Genomic DNA, 13700 nt, shown 5'->3' with positions numbered 1-13700 from the left:
ATTATAGTATGTTTAAAGCCTTCAAGCACTTTCCTACAGCCAAATTCCATCCTGAGAGTTGAATTGAACTAGGAGCCTGGTCTCTCTCATCCATAGAGGCAAACATTTCATATAAGTAGGCATATTTCCCTTTTACAAACGCTCCTTCATAGCAACTTTTAAAATATAAGAATATATTTTTGTTAGTCTTCCTCTGCATTTTTTCTAAAACTCCCTTTCTCAGCATCATTTATCTCTAATTATTCCCCATATGCTTAACTGACAAGTTAAACTGTCTACCCTATTTTTAAAAGCCATCCAGAGGTGGCTCACCTTCTTTCAGCTTTCCTTCTTTCTGCTCTGCAGTCACTGTTCATAATTTAACTATTTCTGAGTGCAAACTTTTTTTGCCTTCTTTTTATTTCTGTGCATCTCCCTGTCCAGGCTGGGACTTTCCAGCAAAGCAGCTCCTTATTTGTATGTACAAATTTAAGTGAAAATATATCTTTTTTTTCCCTTATGGTATATAAAGCCTTCAGCTGTTAAGTGTCTTGAAATTCAGTTTGCAACAAAGATGCCAAACAAAAAATAAAGCCACATGTGTACTACAAGTACATATCCTGTGACCGTTTTCTGAAAGGGCATTACATTTATCTTCCTCCTCATCTTTTCTTTGGAGAGACTTTGGACCTTTCCACTGACTTAACTGGGGTTTGATTCAGGTCCTTAGATCTTAAATTGGGTAAGAACATATGATGCAATAAGATAGCAATAATTCCCAATGGGATTTTGAACATGTAGGCAGAAGCTCCATGTTGGGGTAGAGTGACTAGCTTGACTACCACATGTATTTTAAATTTCTAAGGTTCTTTTAAGTAAAAGAAAATATGAAGTCTCTAATATGTCAAATCTTGGTATTATTATTTTCTATTGAAATTTAATTATAACATAATGAAATGAATAATGAAAGACAGAACCATCTGAAAGGGTCCAAAGGCTAGCATTTACCTGTCATTTTTTGTTCATTTTTCTGAATTGGAAAAGTAAAACGAGAGTATATCAGATCTAAATAGTGTCTAAAATGTAACATTAAAGCAAAACAAAACCTAATATTTTTTTTGCACAAGCATTTCCTTCCAAAGTAGTCAAATGAAAATAGTCAATGAAAGGAAAAGACTTGAATGTTTCAAATTTGTAACACTGACAACTAAAGGGATGCCACCAACTCAAAACAAAACCTCCATACTGCTGCCTGAGTGGTTTTCCTGCTATTGTAACAAGTGACATATAAGACTAAGTCCCTGGGTGAAATCCTGGCTCTGTTCCAATGAGTGGGAGTATTTGCTGTCAAGTTCAGCGGGGGCCAGGACTTCATTATTTTGCTTTTCATTTCTGGTTCATTCATTTGGCAGTACTCTGTATATTTTCAGTTTCCCTGTTTTGTACATGATTTTCATACTGCTTGTAGACACTAACACAAGAAAGGGAAAAAATCCAATCATAAAACTGCAAATCAGTAGAAAGCCACATGGACAAAACCTGAAGCTATTTTAAATGTGCTTTGAGAAATCTAATAGATCATAAATTGACAGGCTTCATTTAAGATGTACCTGAATATGAGTTTCCATTCCTTTTACCAGGCCTATTGTAATTTTGTTTTATCTTTGCAATCCTAGACATTAATAGCCACAGTTGAGCCATTTTCTTTAATTTTTCCCCTGGAAAAATACGCAGGTCTACATGGGGCCCTAAGTATGCACATGTGTGCATATATATATGGTGTTAGTTGTATAGTGAGTTGTACATGTGTCTATGTGCAATACTAGCACAAGCTGCTACTTGCATGTTTGAATTCAGATCTTATGCATATAAATGTTGGCACATGCACAATCTGTGCACCCTAACCTTTGAGTTGTCTGACTGAAAATTTAAGTAGGGTATAATAATTTGTAACCAAGGAATAGAGGAGGTGATATGGTTCCCTGCATAATAGGTTTGGGATCTAGGTTCTGTATGACGAGCAGGGATCCTTGAAACAAACTTTTACAAGCATGAATTGTGCAGTACTTGTGCACCTAGTTTCCTCATGTAAACTGCAAAATGTTATGGAAGGAATTGAGTAAACTTGGCATGTCTTCTTGCAGACTATCAAATAACATAACCAAGTCTGCTTAAAAAAAAATCTAACCCTAAAGGGGCAGATAATTAGTGAAGATTCCTGCAAAATGAGAGGTATCTGACCTTTGTATACATAGTCTTCCATTAGCCCTTGATACCAACATACATTTGTATTAATAACTGTGATATACATCCTACTTCAGGTAAAAGGTGACATCCTGGCCAGTGACAATACATGCAGTAATACACAAAGCCATTCAGTAATTCCTTCTGGCTGTAGGAAGATGGTTTTCCAGATGCAATTAGGGTCACTGTAGTGTCTTTATACATCCTGCAATTGGTGTTTCAGGAAGGAATAGGTCAAGTTAGACTGTCTCCAAAGCTAAAGGAGTAGTTAAAACTGATACACCTTGATATTTGGTGTATAAAGAGTAAAAGCTATTGAAAATGAAATGTGTGACTGTACTTTGCTATCAAAATTATAGAGGGTTACTCTATTCAAATGTAAAAACAATTAAGTTTATATAAAAATCAAAATGCTTTTTAATTTAAGGATCAGTTTAAGAAAACTTAATTCGAAAAAATGCAGTGTTCCTCACATAAGCCTCAATTTTGAAATAAAGGGACTCGCACATTAAGGTGAAGGTTTCCTGTCAAGTACTTGTGAAATCATCATGTTAAGTGTTAACACTATGCTCCTTTTAAATCCTGGCCCAGTTTCACAGAGGGTTTCTTCCATGGATACCTTCACTGGGAAAGCAGGCTGCAGTGACACAAAACAGTTCCAGCTCTTCATTCCTGGGGTCACGAGAGGTTGGCTTGGTGCTTTAGCTAGAAAAAAGGTGAAGCCAGGGAAGTGGGGGAGTTGAGTTTTTCCAACAAAAGAACTCCTGCTGGCAGAGATCCTATGGTGGTTGGTTGAAGTTGGTCATATTCTTGCATACATGTTGGCAGGGGAGAAGACCGAAGGAAGCAGAAGTGGAAACACTTGTAGGAGTGATTTCCCCCCCCCTCCGAATGCAGGAAGCTTTGGCACAAGGTGTCATTTTCCAGAATATTTAATTTGAGTTTTTGTTCTTCTAAAAGACTTGTGCATGCAGGACACTATTTGCTCAAGAGAGTGTTGCTTTATATCATGGTGATATATGAAAGGGGTTGGCAAGGGAAAGAAATATTCAAACAGGTATAGCTAATGTAGAGTGATTTATTCCTGAACTGTGTACTTTTGGCGTTGCTTGTAAATGATGTAGCATAAATTTACAGTACTTTCTCAAAGTGCAATTGTTCCTGCAGACTTGGTACTTTTTTCTCCCTCAGTCTGACCTTCTGTCTTTCCCGGTTATCTGAGGTAATTTGGATGAAAGAACGAGCTACAGTGTTTGCCATAATGCAGCAGGAGCCTTCTTTTAACATCTGGAGTCCAAAACTGAGGTATGACTAGGTTCAGTTCTCAGCTCTGCAGTTCCACTGTCATCATCCCATAAGGAGCTCAGATATAAGTCTGTGTTTTATAGCACTGAAAACGTGACATACTAGAAATCCAGTTCATTGCTGCCTTTACAGCCCACTTCAGTCTGGATGCTGAAGAATTCTCTGGCATTTCCTAGAACTGCCAGAGAAATTATATGCCACCCATTTCATAGTCTTCTAATAACTTAGGGAGTGTTGCGCTCTGGCTATTAATGGCTGTTGCAATGGTGTCAGGGCACTAGACTGCTAAGTACTGCTCACACTAAGCTGTGCCAAGCCACATTAAGACTGAACCAATCTCAGCTGCCCTTAGAATAGGGGAAGTACAAAAGTAATGGGAAAAGCACCTTTGCCACATCCTTGGGTCCTGTACCAAGCAAATCTCAGCCATGCTCAAGAGCGGGGCTGTGTAAGAAGCTTCTTTACAAAAATAGTGGGGGGGTTTCTTGAGGGAGGAAGAGGTATCAATTTGATTTTGTTCTTCTTCCTGAAGATGATTACTTGTGGACAACATCATCTAGCCTTTTAGGAGCCAGAAAATGTTGTTAAATTAATTTTAAAATTTATTAACATTCTTACCAAGAGTCTGATTAGAAGATGATGATAATAATAATATTCTGTAATTTAACATAATCACTCTATATTTGACTCATTGATATACACCATTGTAATTATGGGTTTTTGCTCTATGAGTAAAAATAGTATATTTTTAAATTGTTTGTGTTTAATTTTATTAATTGCAAACCACATAACTTATCCATTGAATTTTCCATATAGGTCATAGATATGTCAAAATAAGCAGCAATATGATAGCCTTAGCTATGAGAGAGAATGAAGGGATATCTTCTGTTTATAAAAGGTGAGTGTAGCTGCTTGTCTTTCCTTGAGGATTACTCATCTAATTGTGAGCATACTATAAGAGTATCCCCTTCAGGGGAAATCTGAAGTCCAGGCTATTTGATGATCCTCAGCAGTTTTAGCTCTGAAGGCTTATTGCCAGGATTTATCATCTTCTTATCACAATTCATTATCCTTAGTTGTTTCTAGCTATTGTACTCTGCCTTGCTTAACTCCAACTACATGGAACACAATTGGCATACTTGACCCATGTCACTTTTTTCCATTAATTTACTTTGTCATTTTAAATCTCAAAACTGGTCTGCTTTCTTCTTCCCTGGTGCTTCCTGCGGCACTACATGCAATGATATTCCTTCTCATTTTCTTTGTAGTCCTATATTGCTTTTGAATTGGTGGGGTTACTATTGAACAGATCTTTTAATTTTTTGTAACTTTCCTTTTTAATCCTAACAAAGCATTTTGGAATTCATAGATTCATAGATGCTAGGGTCAGAAGGGACCTCAATAGATCATCGAGTCCGACCCCCTGCATAAGCAGGAAAGAGTGCTGGGCCTACATTACCCCAGCTAGATACACATCTAGCCTTCGCTTGAAGACCCCCAGGGTAGGGGAGAGCACCACCTCCCTTGGGAGCCTGTTCCAGACCTTGGCCACTTGAACTGTGAAGAAGTTCCTCCTAATATCCAATCTAAATCTGCTCTCTTCTAGCTTGTGGCCATTATTTCTTGTAACCCCCGGGGGGGCCTTGGTGAATAAATACTCACCAATTCCCTTCTGTGCCCCCCAGTGAACTTATAGGCAGCCACCAGGTCGCCTCTCAACCTTCTCTTGCGGAGGCTGAAAAGGTCCAGTTTCTCTAGTCTCTCCTTGTAGGGCTTGGCCTGCAGGCCCTTAACCATACGAGTGGCCCTTCTCTGGACCCTCTCCAGATTATCCGCATCCTTCGTGAAGTGCGGCGCCCAGAATTGCACGCAGTACTCCAGCTGCGGTCTGACCAGCGCCCGATAGAGGGGAAGTATCACCTCCTTGGACCTATTTGTCATGCATCTGCTGATGCACGATAAAGTGCCATTGGCTTTTCTGATGGTTTCGTCACACTGCCGACTCATGTTCATCTTGGAGTCCACTAGGACTCCAAGATCCCTTTCCATTCATTAGAGTGTAAGCTCTTCTACACAGGGACTGTATATTATATATGAAATACCTACTATAATGGGGCCCCAATCCTGTTTGTTTGTTTGTTTGTTTTCCCCTTCTGTGTATGCAGTATCCAGAATAGGGCAGCTAGCTTACTGGTTGCTAGCCTTATGCATCACTGACTTAAAAAAAAAAAAAAACAGTAAAGGAACACGGGGAACATCTTTTTTTATCATGAGAACCTCCCTTCCCTTACAAAAGTGCATATGGTCTTTACTCATAGTAGGCAAAGTCATCACTAAAGCTGTTCATCACATGGAAGGAACTGATAGATTCCTTGCATACGGGAAAGGATAACATTCTTTGCTTGAACCCAACTGATGATAGTGGTGGGGAAGCTTGGTCTACTTTATTTTAATCCTTTCTTGTTGATTTTTTTTTTTTTTTTTTTTTTTTTTTTTTTTACCTGCCCACGAGATGGTAGCTGGCACAGCAACAGTTAACTATGGTATGTCAGGCACCTGCCATTTTACTTCATGATCATGTTTTACTACGTGAACTGAAGCATTAAAGTGTAGGGCAGGATTTGATCTATGTATACTGAGAGGAATCCTTAGTTACTAAATGATTTTTAAGTGCTAGCAGTTAATCTAAGGAATATTTGAAGTTTTGTTCTAATGCATTTTTTTTAAATAAAGGCAAGCCAGAAGTCCAGTACAGGATTTTGTATTGCCCAGTTACCTTTTTAGGTTGTAAGAGAGAAGAAGAGCATAACTAAATGGAAAATATGGCTTTGTTTGCCCTGGCCATCAAGATGTTAACAATTAAAAAGTGAGAAACACAATTTATCACACTGGATCTGGCAGAAACCAAGTCCCAAAATATGAATCAGAGTGGCCGGTGCAAATTTCCATTGGCAGACTCCATATGAACACTGTGAAGATAAAGATACGGGACCAGGGCCCAGATTTTGTACCTGCAGCAACTTTGAAAACATTTAAGTGGAGGAAGGAAAGTACTTGCTTATTTCAGATTTTGCCTCTCCTTTACGTTCTCTATTCCAGTGGTCCTCAACCTTTTAGACTGCAAGCACCACTCCATAACTTTTTGGAATTCAGCTGTACCCTACTTCGAAAATTAATGATTTTATTACAGTGCTTGCTACCTCACACAGGGGCCAGGCAGGGGAAGAGGAGCAAGTACTAACATCCTCAATACTCTGTGGCACCCTTAAAAGGATGTTGCAAGCGCCTCCTCTCCTCACCCTCCACCGGCCCTGGTTTCTTCTGAAAAATGAGTAGTAGTCCTCTTTTTATTTTCTCCTTCCTAATCCAAGCAAAACTTGGTTACTTGTGTACGCATGTTGGCTGACGAAATGAATTTTCCCTTGTTTCATGAAGACCGGCACAAAGTATTTTTACCAAAAATTAGAACATACATAGAATTGAATTTATTCCTTTTAGGGTGGGATTTTTTTCCGTGTTAATCTTATCCTTTTATTCAATAGCGAGGAAATAATTTTTAAAAACTTCTAATTGGACATTTACTCCCTTAGTAAGGTCTTCCACCATAGTTTTCACATACAGTTCATTCCTGTATAAGGTACACAGCTTGTTTTTGAAAGGCAGAGTGAAGAAAAGATCTTTCCTTAAAAATACTGGTAAGCAACAGTAAGTAACTGAGTAGTAGCAGCTAGGGAGCACAGCATGCTTACTGTGCTGTTCCCTGTAAAGTACATGCACTGTCACTTCACTTCCCCGCCCCCCCCCAGTAGAGGCGGAGCTGCAGAAACTGCTAGTACCATATTTCCTTGCTTATAACACACACCCTGATTTCCAGCATCTGATTGGTGGTGTGTATGTTGTATGTGAGAAAATATGGTAGTTCTTCATCCCAAAAGGCCATAGGACATTATTGGCTCATCTTGGTAATGGTTGTTGTACCCATGTTAAGTCTGTCACTTATGATTAATTCATGGCAAATCAAAACAAAGCAATAATGTGATCTCACTTCAGCTAAAACTTAGCCCATCTGGGCAGTGATTTTTCTCTTTGGTCCATCTGTAAAGGGCCATGCAAGCCAATAGTTTATACATTTAAGGTACATTTCCCTATAAAAAAAAAAATACCAGTGGACTCTTGGCAGTCATGGTAACTTGCAACTGTGCTGCTTCAGTGTTGTTGTTGTTTTGTTTTTTTTACCATAACTGTATTTTTTATATTGAGAACACCAGCACAAAATACTTAGGGGTTCTACTTTGATATAAAAGCAGGATTCTGTCAGGCATTTGATCTCCATGCCAGAATTCAGAGCTTTCCTGTATACGTGCAGTGTTTTCATGGAAGTAGATATCATATTTTGAACTTTGGAGATGTATGTTGGGCTGCAACTATGTAAATATTCATTAAGACCCTAACTAAAGTGTGTGCTTAAGTAACTTGCTGATTTTGGGTCTTATGTTGAGGAGCAGCTCTGGCTGATGTACCATGGTTCTAGAGAGAATTAGCTGATCATATTACCTTCCTGTTCTGTCCCCCTGTGTTTTATCATTTTTCTTTTGCAACACGTCCCTTCATTATGGCGTGTTCTCCATTTTAAGGTAAAGAACAGAGATCTACAACATAATCTTATTATGACTTTTCAAATTAGGGAATTTGATGCTGAAAGTTTCAAAATACTTTATAGGAGGGGCTGACAATTCTCAATGCGTAATAACCTTACAGAATCATAGAAATCATTTAAAAAAAAAATTAGGATTGGAAGGGACTTCAGAAGGTCACTTAGTCCAACCCCCTGCTCAAAGCAGGACTATCCCCAACTGTATCATGCCAGCCAAGGCTTTTTCTACCCAGGTCTTAAAAACCTCTAAAGCTGGAGGTTCCACAACCTCTCTGGGTAACCTGTTCCAGGGTTTACTATCCTCCTAATGAGAGGTTTTTCCTAATATCTAACCTTAACTTCCCTGGCTGCAACTTGAAACCCTTACTCCTCTTTTTATATTATCTGCCACCACTGAAAACAGTCTAGCTTCATCCTCATTAGAACTAGTCTTCAGGTAGTTGAAGGCTGTTATTAAATTCCCCCTTGGTCTTCTCTTCTCCAGACTAAACAAGCTGAGTTCCTTCAGCCTCTCTCTCCTCAAAAGTCATGTGCCCCAGCCCCCTAACCACTTTCACTGTCCTGTTCTGAACTTTCTCCAGTTTGTCCACATCCTTTCTGTAGTGAGGAGCTCAAAACTGAACACAGTATTCCAGATGTAGCCTCACCAGTACCAAAAAGAGGAAAATAATCACTTCCTTCTGCTGGCAACACTCCTACTAATGCAGCCCAGTATGCTGTTAGCTTTCTTCACAAGAGCACACTGTTGGCTCATATTACTGTCCACTGTAACCCCTAGGTCCTTCTCTGCAGAGCTGCCACTTAACCCATCAGCCCCAAGCCTATACTGGTACATGGGATAGTTCCATCAAATCCATCGTAAGTGCATATCTTTGCACTTGTCCTTCTTGAACTTTATGAGATTTCTTTTGGTTCAGTCCTACAGTCTGTCTAGGTCTCTCTGAATCCTAGCCCTACCCTCTTAAATTCAATGAGAGTGGACGGTATTCCACACAGTCTGGGAATCACCCTGTCACTTAACTATATGTGTCTGACAACAACCCTTTAAAGCACATAGTTGTACAAGTTTGGGGGATTTGTTACCATTTGTAGATTTTGTTATAGCTTTTAGACTTGTAAATTTTAACAGCAAGATTGGTCTGACTTTGTTTTTGTTTCTCTGCAAACAGCTTCATTTTATGTTAATTGTATGTGACCTAAGGTAGATCTTTCAGTCTCCCTCTCTTCTCATGTGTGTGTGGGTGCACACACGTGCACATGCGCCAATTTTAGGTGTAGCTAGCTTTCTAGAACATTTGCTTAGTCATCAGTACCTATCATGAAACTTTAAGATCATGTTGGTTTGAGGAACTGAAACATGTTTCTGATTTATTACCCATCAATTAGGTACAAACATTTGAGACCTAGATGGGGTTTTTATGGAGGGTTATTTACTGGGGTGTAGATTAGCTCTTGTTGTTAATCATGCCCCCCCTGCCCCCCCCCACACCCAGTGAGATTAATTATCTCATTTTGTTATAATCTGGCAGGTCTTCAGATTGTTAGCAAACCCAAAATCAAATGTCCCTATATGCATTTGACAGTAATATGCATTTGGGTATAAATGACTACATAAAACATTTAGTATCCTGATAGCTGTCTCATCTCTTCCCATTCTTTCTATTTTTACCTTTTTTTTCCAAGAAAGCAGCTATTCATTTTCCCCAAAGGCCGTATAGAAGTTGTAAGTGCAGATCGGGGATTTTTTTGTTTTTTTGTTTGGGGGTTTTTTGAGCAAAGCCAGTTGTATATCTCAGAGGTTAAAGCTTGACTGCCCTCTACCTCATTCTGCTCCTCCTTCCCCCCACACTTTGAAAAAAAATGTAAAAGCCCTCAAGATTTCTGAGGAGCAGCTTTGCTGTGGGATTGGATCTCAACAACTTTAAAGTCATGCACGCACACACACTCTCTCCCCTTCTGTGGAATTTGATCAATATATGCAAGACATTCCTTTAACTTCATATTGTAGCTCAAGAAGACCATTTTTATCAGGCTTCAGGATTAAGGCCCAGTACTACAAACACTTCTGATAGCACTTAAAACTCTGAGTAGCTCTAAGATTTGAAGCATCAGGTTCTTAAGCTGGATTTTTATATTTTTCTTTCTTAAATAATCTCCTTGCCCTTTCATGGAAGAATGAAGAGGGGTACATTAAGTTTTTAGCTATTTTTATTTTTCTTGTGACTGTAGGCCAGAGGTGGGCAAAATACGGCCCACAGGCCACATCCGGCCCACCAGGCCATTCTATATGTCCCGCGGGTCCCCTAAAAGATTTAGAAAATATCTGCTCCTGGCTGCCTGTTAAAGATGACAGGGCCCAGGGGCAGCAGGACCCAGAGGGAGCTGGCAGCAGGAGGCAGGAGCCCAGCCCTACCCTACCCCAGCCATTTCCCTGCTTCCTGCTCCCGGCTGCATGGCCCAACTGGGGAGCACAGGGCCTCACTGGTACGGGGGGCTTGCACACACGGAGACAGGGGCAAAGTGTGCGTGCCTGTGAGCACGTGTGGGCAGGGGCAGTGTGTGAGGCTGTGTGTATGTAGGCAGGGGCAGTGTGTGTGTGTGGGGGGGGGGGGGGATGTAGGCAGAGGCAGTGTGTGTGGGGGTGTTCATAGGGCATGTCCCACATGCACACCCTGCCATACACGTGCACCCACCCCCCTCACATTGCCAGACATGCAGACCCTCACACCCCGCAGTCACCCTCCTTCACACAGAGCCCCCACAAACCACATACCCACCTGCACTCCACATTCACATGCTCCCTCACCCCACATACACACACACACACACACGCACAGCCCCCCCACAAACCTATACCCACCCCCCCACAATATACAAGCATAAGATGTCATTTTAAACTATTGTGCAATCACCTCAGTGTACACTACACAAACATGTAAACCGGGGCAAAACTATTTTTTAATCAAATTAATGTTGTAGATGTTTGCTTTTTAGAATATAATTTGGTATTTTTCTGGTTCCAAAACCCCTTGTGGAAGAAGTACTTCTGGGGGTAAGGGAAGGGACTTCTGGTGGCAAAGGTTAGGGGGTGGGACTTCCAATCCCAAAATGTTGACCAGGGAGTGGGGCACCTGTCAAGGGGCAGGGCTACCCATGTGGCCCTTGAAAGCTTGCCAAAACTTGGTAAGCAGCCCTCCACCCAAAATAATTGCCCGGCCTTGCTATAAGCTCAAGACATTTTTCTCAAGATAAGAACTTTCATTTACACAAATCATACATTTTGTTTAAAATACAAAACCCAAACTTATGCTAAAGACTTCTATCACTGGTTCTCAACCTTGTTAAGCTCAAGGCATCCCTCAGGAAATGCCAGCTCTTAACTTTCAGTCCTTGTTTGACTGGAAAAATAGAAAATTATTCTGTTACAAGGAACCCAGAAAGACCATAATAGGTTAGAAAGTTTTTGACTCTGTGAATTCCTATTTGCAATCTCCTGGTTTATCTTGTGAATCGTGGTGTTTGTACACCTAACTGTGATAATACTGTGCAGCACCCCACAGCACCCAATGATGCCACTGCACCCTGGTTGAGAATTGCTGATTTATATATTAGAATCACAGGGCTGGAAGGTACCTCAAGGTAGTCTGTAGCCCAAATGCAGGAAAATTGATTTCAGATTCCTAATCCAAGTAGAATTGGTCTTTAAAATAGGGAGGTTTTTTAGTCCACACTTTTTTTTTTTGTGCACCAGAAGTATCTCCACATCAGGTGCAGAAAATAATGAATTAGTGAAATGGCATCTTGTGACTGGAAGAATATGAAGCAGACTTTGTGGGGGAAAAACAATAGAAGCTCTTTTAATTTTGCCACTTGGTGTTAGGCTTTTTTAAACACCATGAAAATATCTGAAGTGCTTTAACAATTTAAAACTCTCTAAAAACCACTTGGGCTACTCATGCCCTGGAAGATTTTTGAGAAAAATTGAGTTGAGTTGGCAGTGGATGGCAGGCTGCCAGAGAGAAGAATGGAGAACCAGTTTCAAAGCTTTGAAAATATTTAAAAGGAATAACAGAAAAGAGAGTACTGAAGTTCCCTTTAGGACTGTTTAAAATATGACTGTTCCAAGCATCAGCCATTGGAGTCTAAAAGCCTTAACTAGAGTTAAAATACAATCTGCCAATTTTCTCCTCTTTTAGTCTGGCTGCAGTGAGTTCCATCTCTCCATGCTGCATCTTTGCCATAAAGAGAACATTTTACGTGGGAAAGAATGTGCTTTGAATCTTAGAAAACTGAAGGAAGGCTGGAATGCCAGCTCCTTCTGGGACTCTAACCCATGACCTTTTTCAGTGAAGTAGTACTGACTTTTTATGTAGTTCTGTAAATTGGTGGCTTTAGTGAAGCTTAATTTTAAGAGAATACTTTTTAAAAAACAGACTTCCTATCTCAAAAGGCTAATTCAGTGGCTCTCAGCCTTTTTGAACTTGTGGCACCTGTCATTAGACTCATGACATCCCTCCATAACGTTCGTGATTTGAGTAGAATCTCATTTAAAAAATGTATGTTACCTCCTTGCAGAAAGCCTTGACAGGATGTTGGATTGGCCAAGCAGGGACAAGCCTATGCTTATCTCCTGACACCTTGCTTATCTCTTCACACCATGGACACCTTTCAATGGATCTCGCCCCTGTTGAGAATCGTTAAGCTTATTTCTGTGGTTTATCACTGCGATGAAGCCTTCATAAGAAGGCCAGCCAGACATCTGTCTCCCTCTACCTCTTTCCCCCAACAGCATTCTAAGCAAATGTTTTGTGCAGTTTTATACATTCATTTGCTTTCATAGTGTCTTATTAATAGTCACAATTTTAAAAAGCAGTGAAGCTAAAACAAGTTGAATGCATTGCAATTCAGAGAACTTGGAAGCATTAGCCAGAAATAGGAGTCAATGGCTTTATCCTGAGATTTGGCTTCATACAATGTCTTAGTTAGCAGCCTTCCAGAGGGAGGTGGGGGTGGGGAGGCAGAATAGACACAGCCTTCTGCATAATAATGCTCCTGCCAGAATGTTAACCACAGAAAGCAAGCTTTTCCTATTCCTTTAGTCCTGAGGGAGTCCTGCTGTGGCTCCCTGTTAAATATTGACATGATTTGAAAATTACTACTTTTGACTTACAATTAGAGCACAATTTGGGACTTAGTCCATTTTCTCTGAGATTAGTTGATGTCTGAGATCTCTGGCTAGGACACTAGCTATTCTGTGTGTGTGTGTGTGTGTCTCTCTCTCTCTTTCTTTCTCTCTCCTGCCCCCCCATCCCCCGAGTCTCTTCTCCGATCCACATCCTCTAGTTTCTTAGCTGCACACTTCCTCTTTGCGTCAGATGGCAGATATCCAAGAGGAAACATTTTTTTTTTCCTTTTTAAGGATGTAGAGGCAGTTTTTAACAAGCATCAATTACAGTCCACTCCGGAAGAAATAAATTAGTCCTTAGTGCTTCCTGGGATATGTAGTCAATAGGGAGCT

The 13700-nt window shown here is 40.3% G+C and overlaps 1 protein-coding gene across 3 annotated transcripts in view; it reads left to right on the top strand.

The window, feature by feature from the left end:
- TET2 (tet methylcytosine dioxygenase 2) overlaps nt 1–13700 on the top strand; it is a 91925-nt gene that overhangs the window by 34836 nt on the left and 43389 nt on the right. The window contains exon 1 of one of the 3 annotated variants that reach the window (XM_090036769.1): nt 2552–3528. The exons of the other annotated variants lie outside the window; for them this stretch is intronic. The gene's annotated coding sequence lies outside the window, so the exon portion shown is untranslated. Of the gene's footprint in view, nt 1–2551; nt 3529–13700 lie in introns of those variants that run through there. 3 annotated transcript variants of the gene reach the window in all.

Source organism: Crocodylus siamensis, chromosome 2, assembly GCF_052110815.1.
Source record: "Crocodylus siamensis isolate JL-2025a chromosome 2, ASM5211081v1, whole genome shotgun sequence".
NCBI classification, from domain to species: domain Eukaryota; kingdom Metazoa; phylum Chordata; order Crocodylia; family Crocodylidae; genus Crocodylus; species Crocodylus siamensis.
Note: the sequence above shows the minus strand (reverse complement) of the source record. Positions and strands in the feature narration are given on the sequence as shown.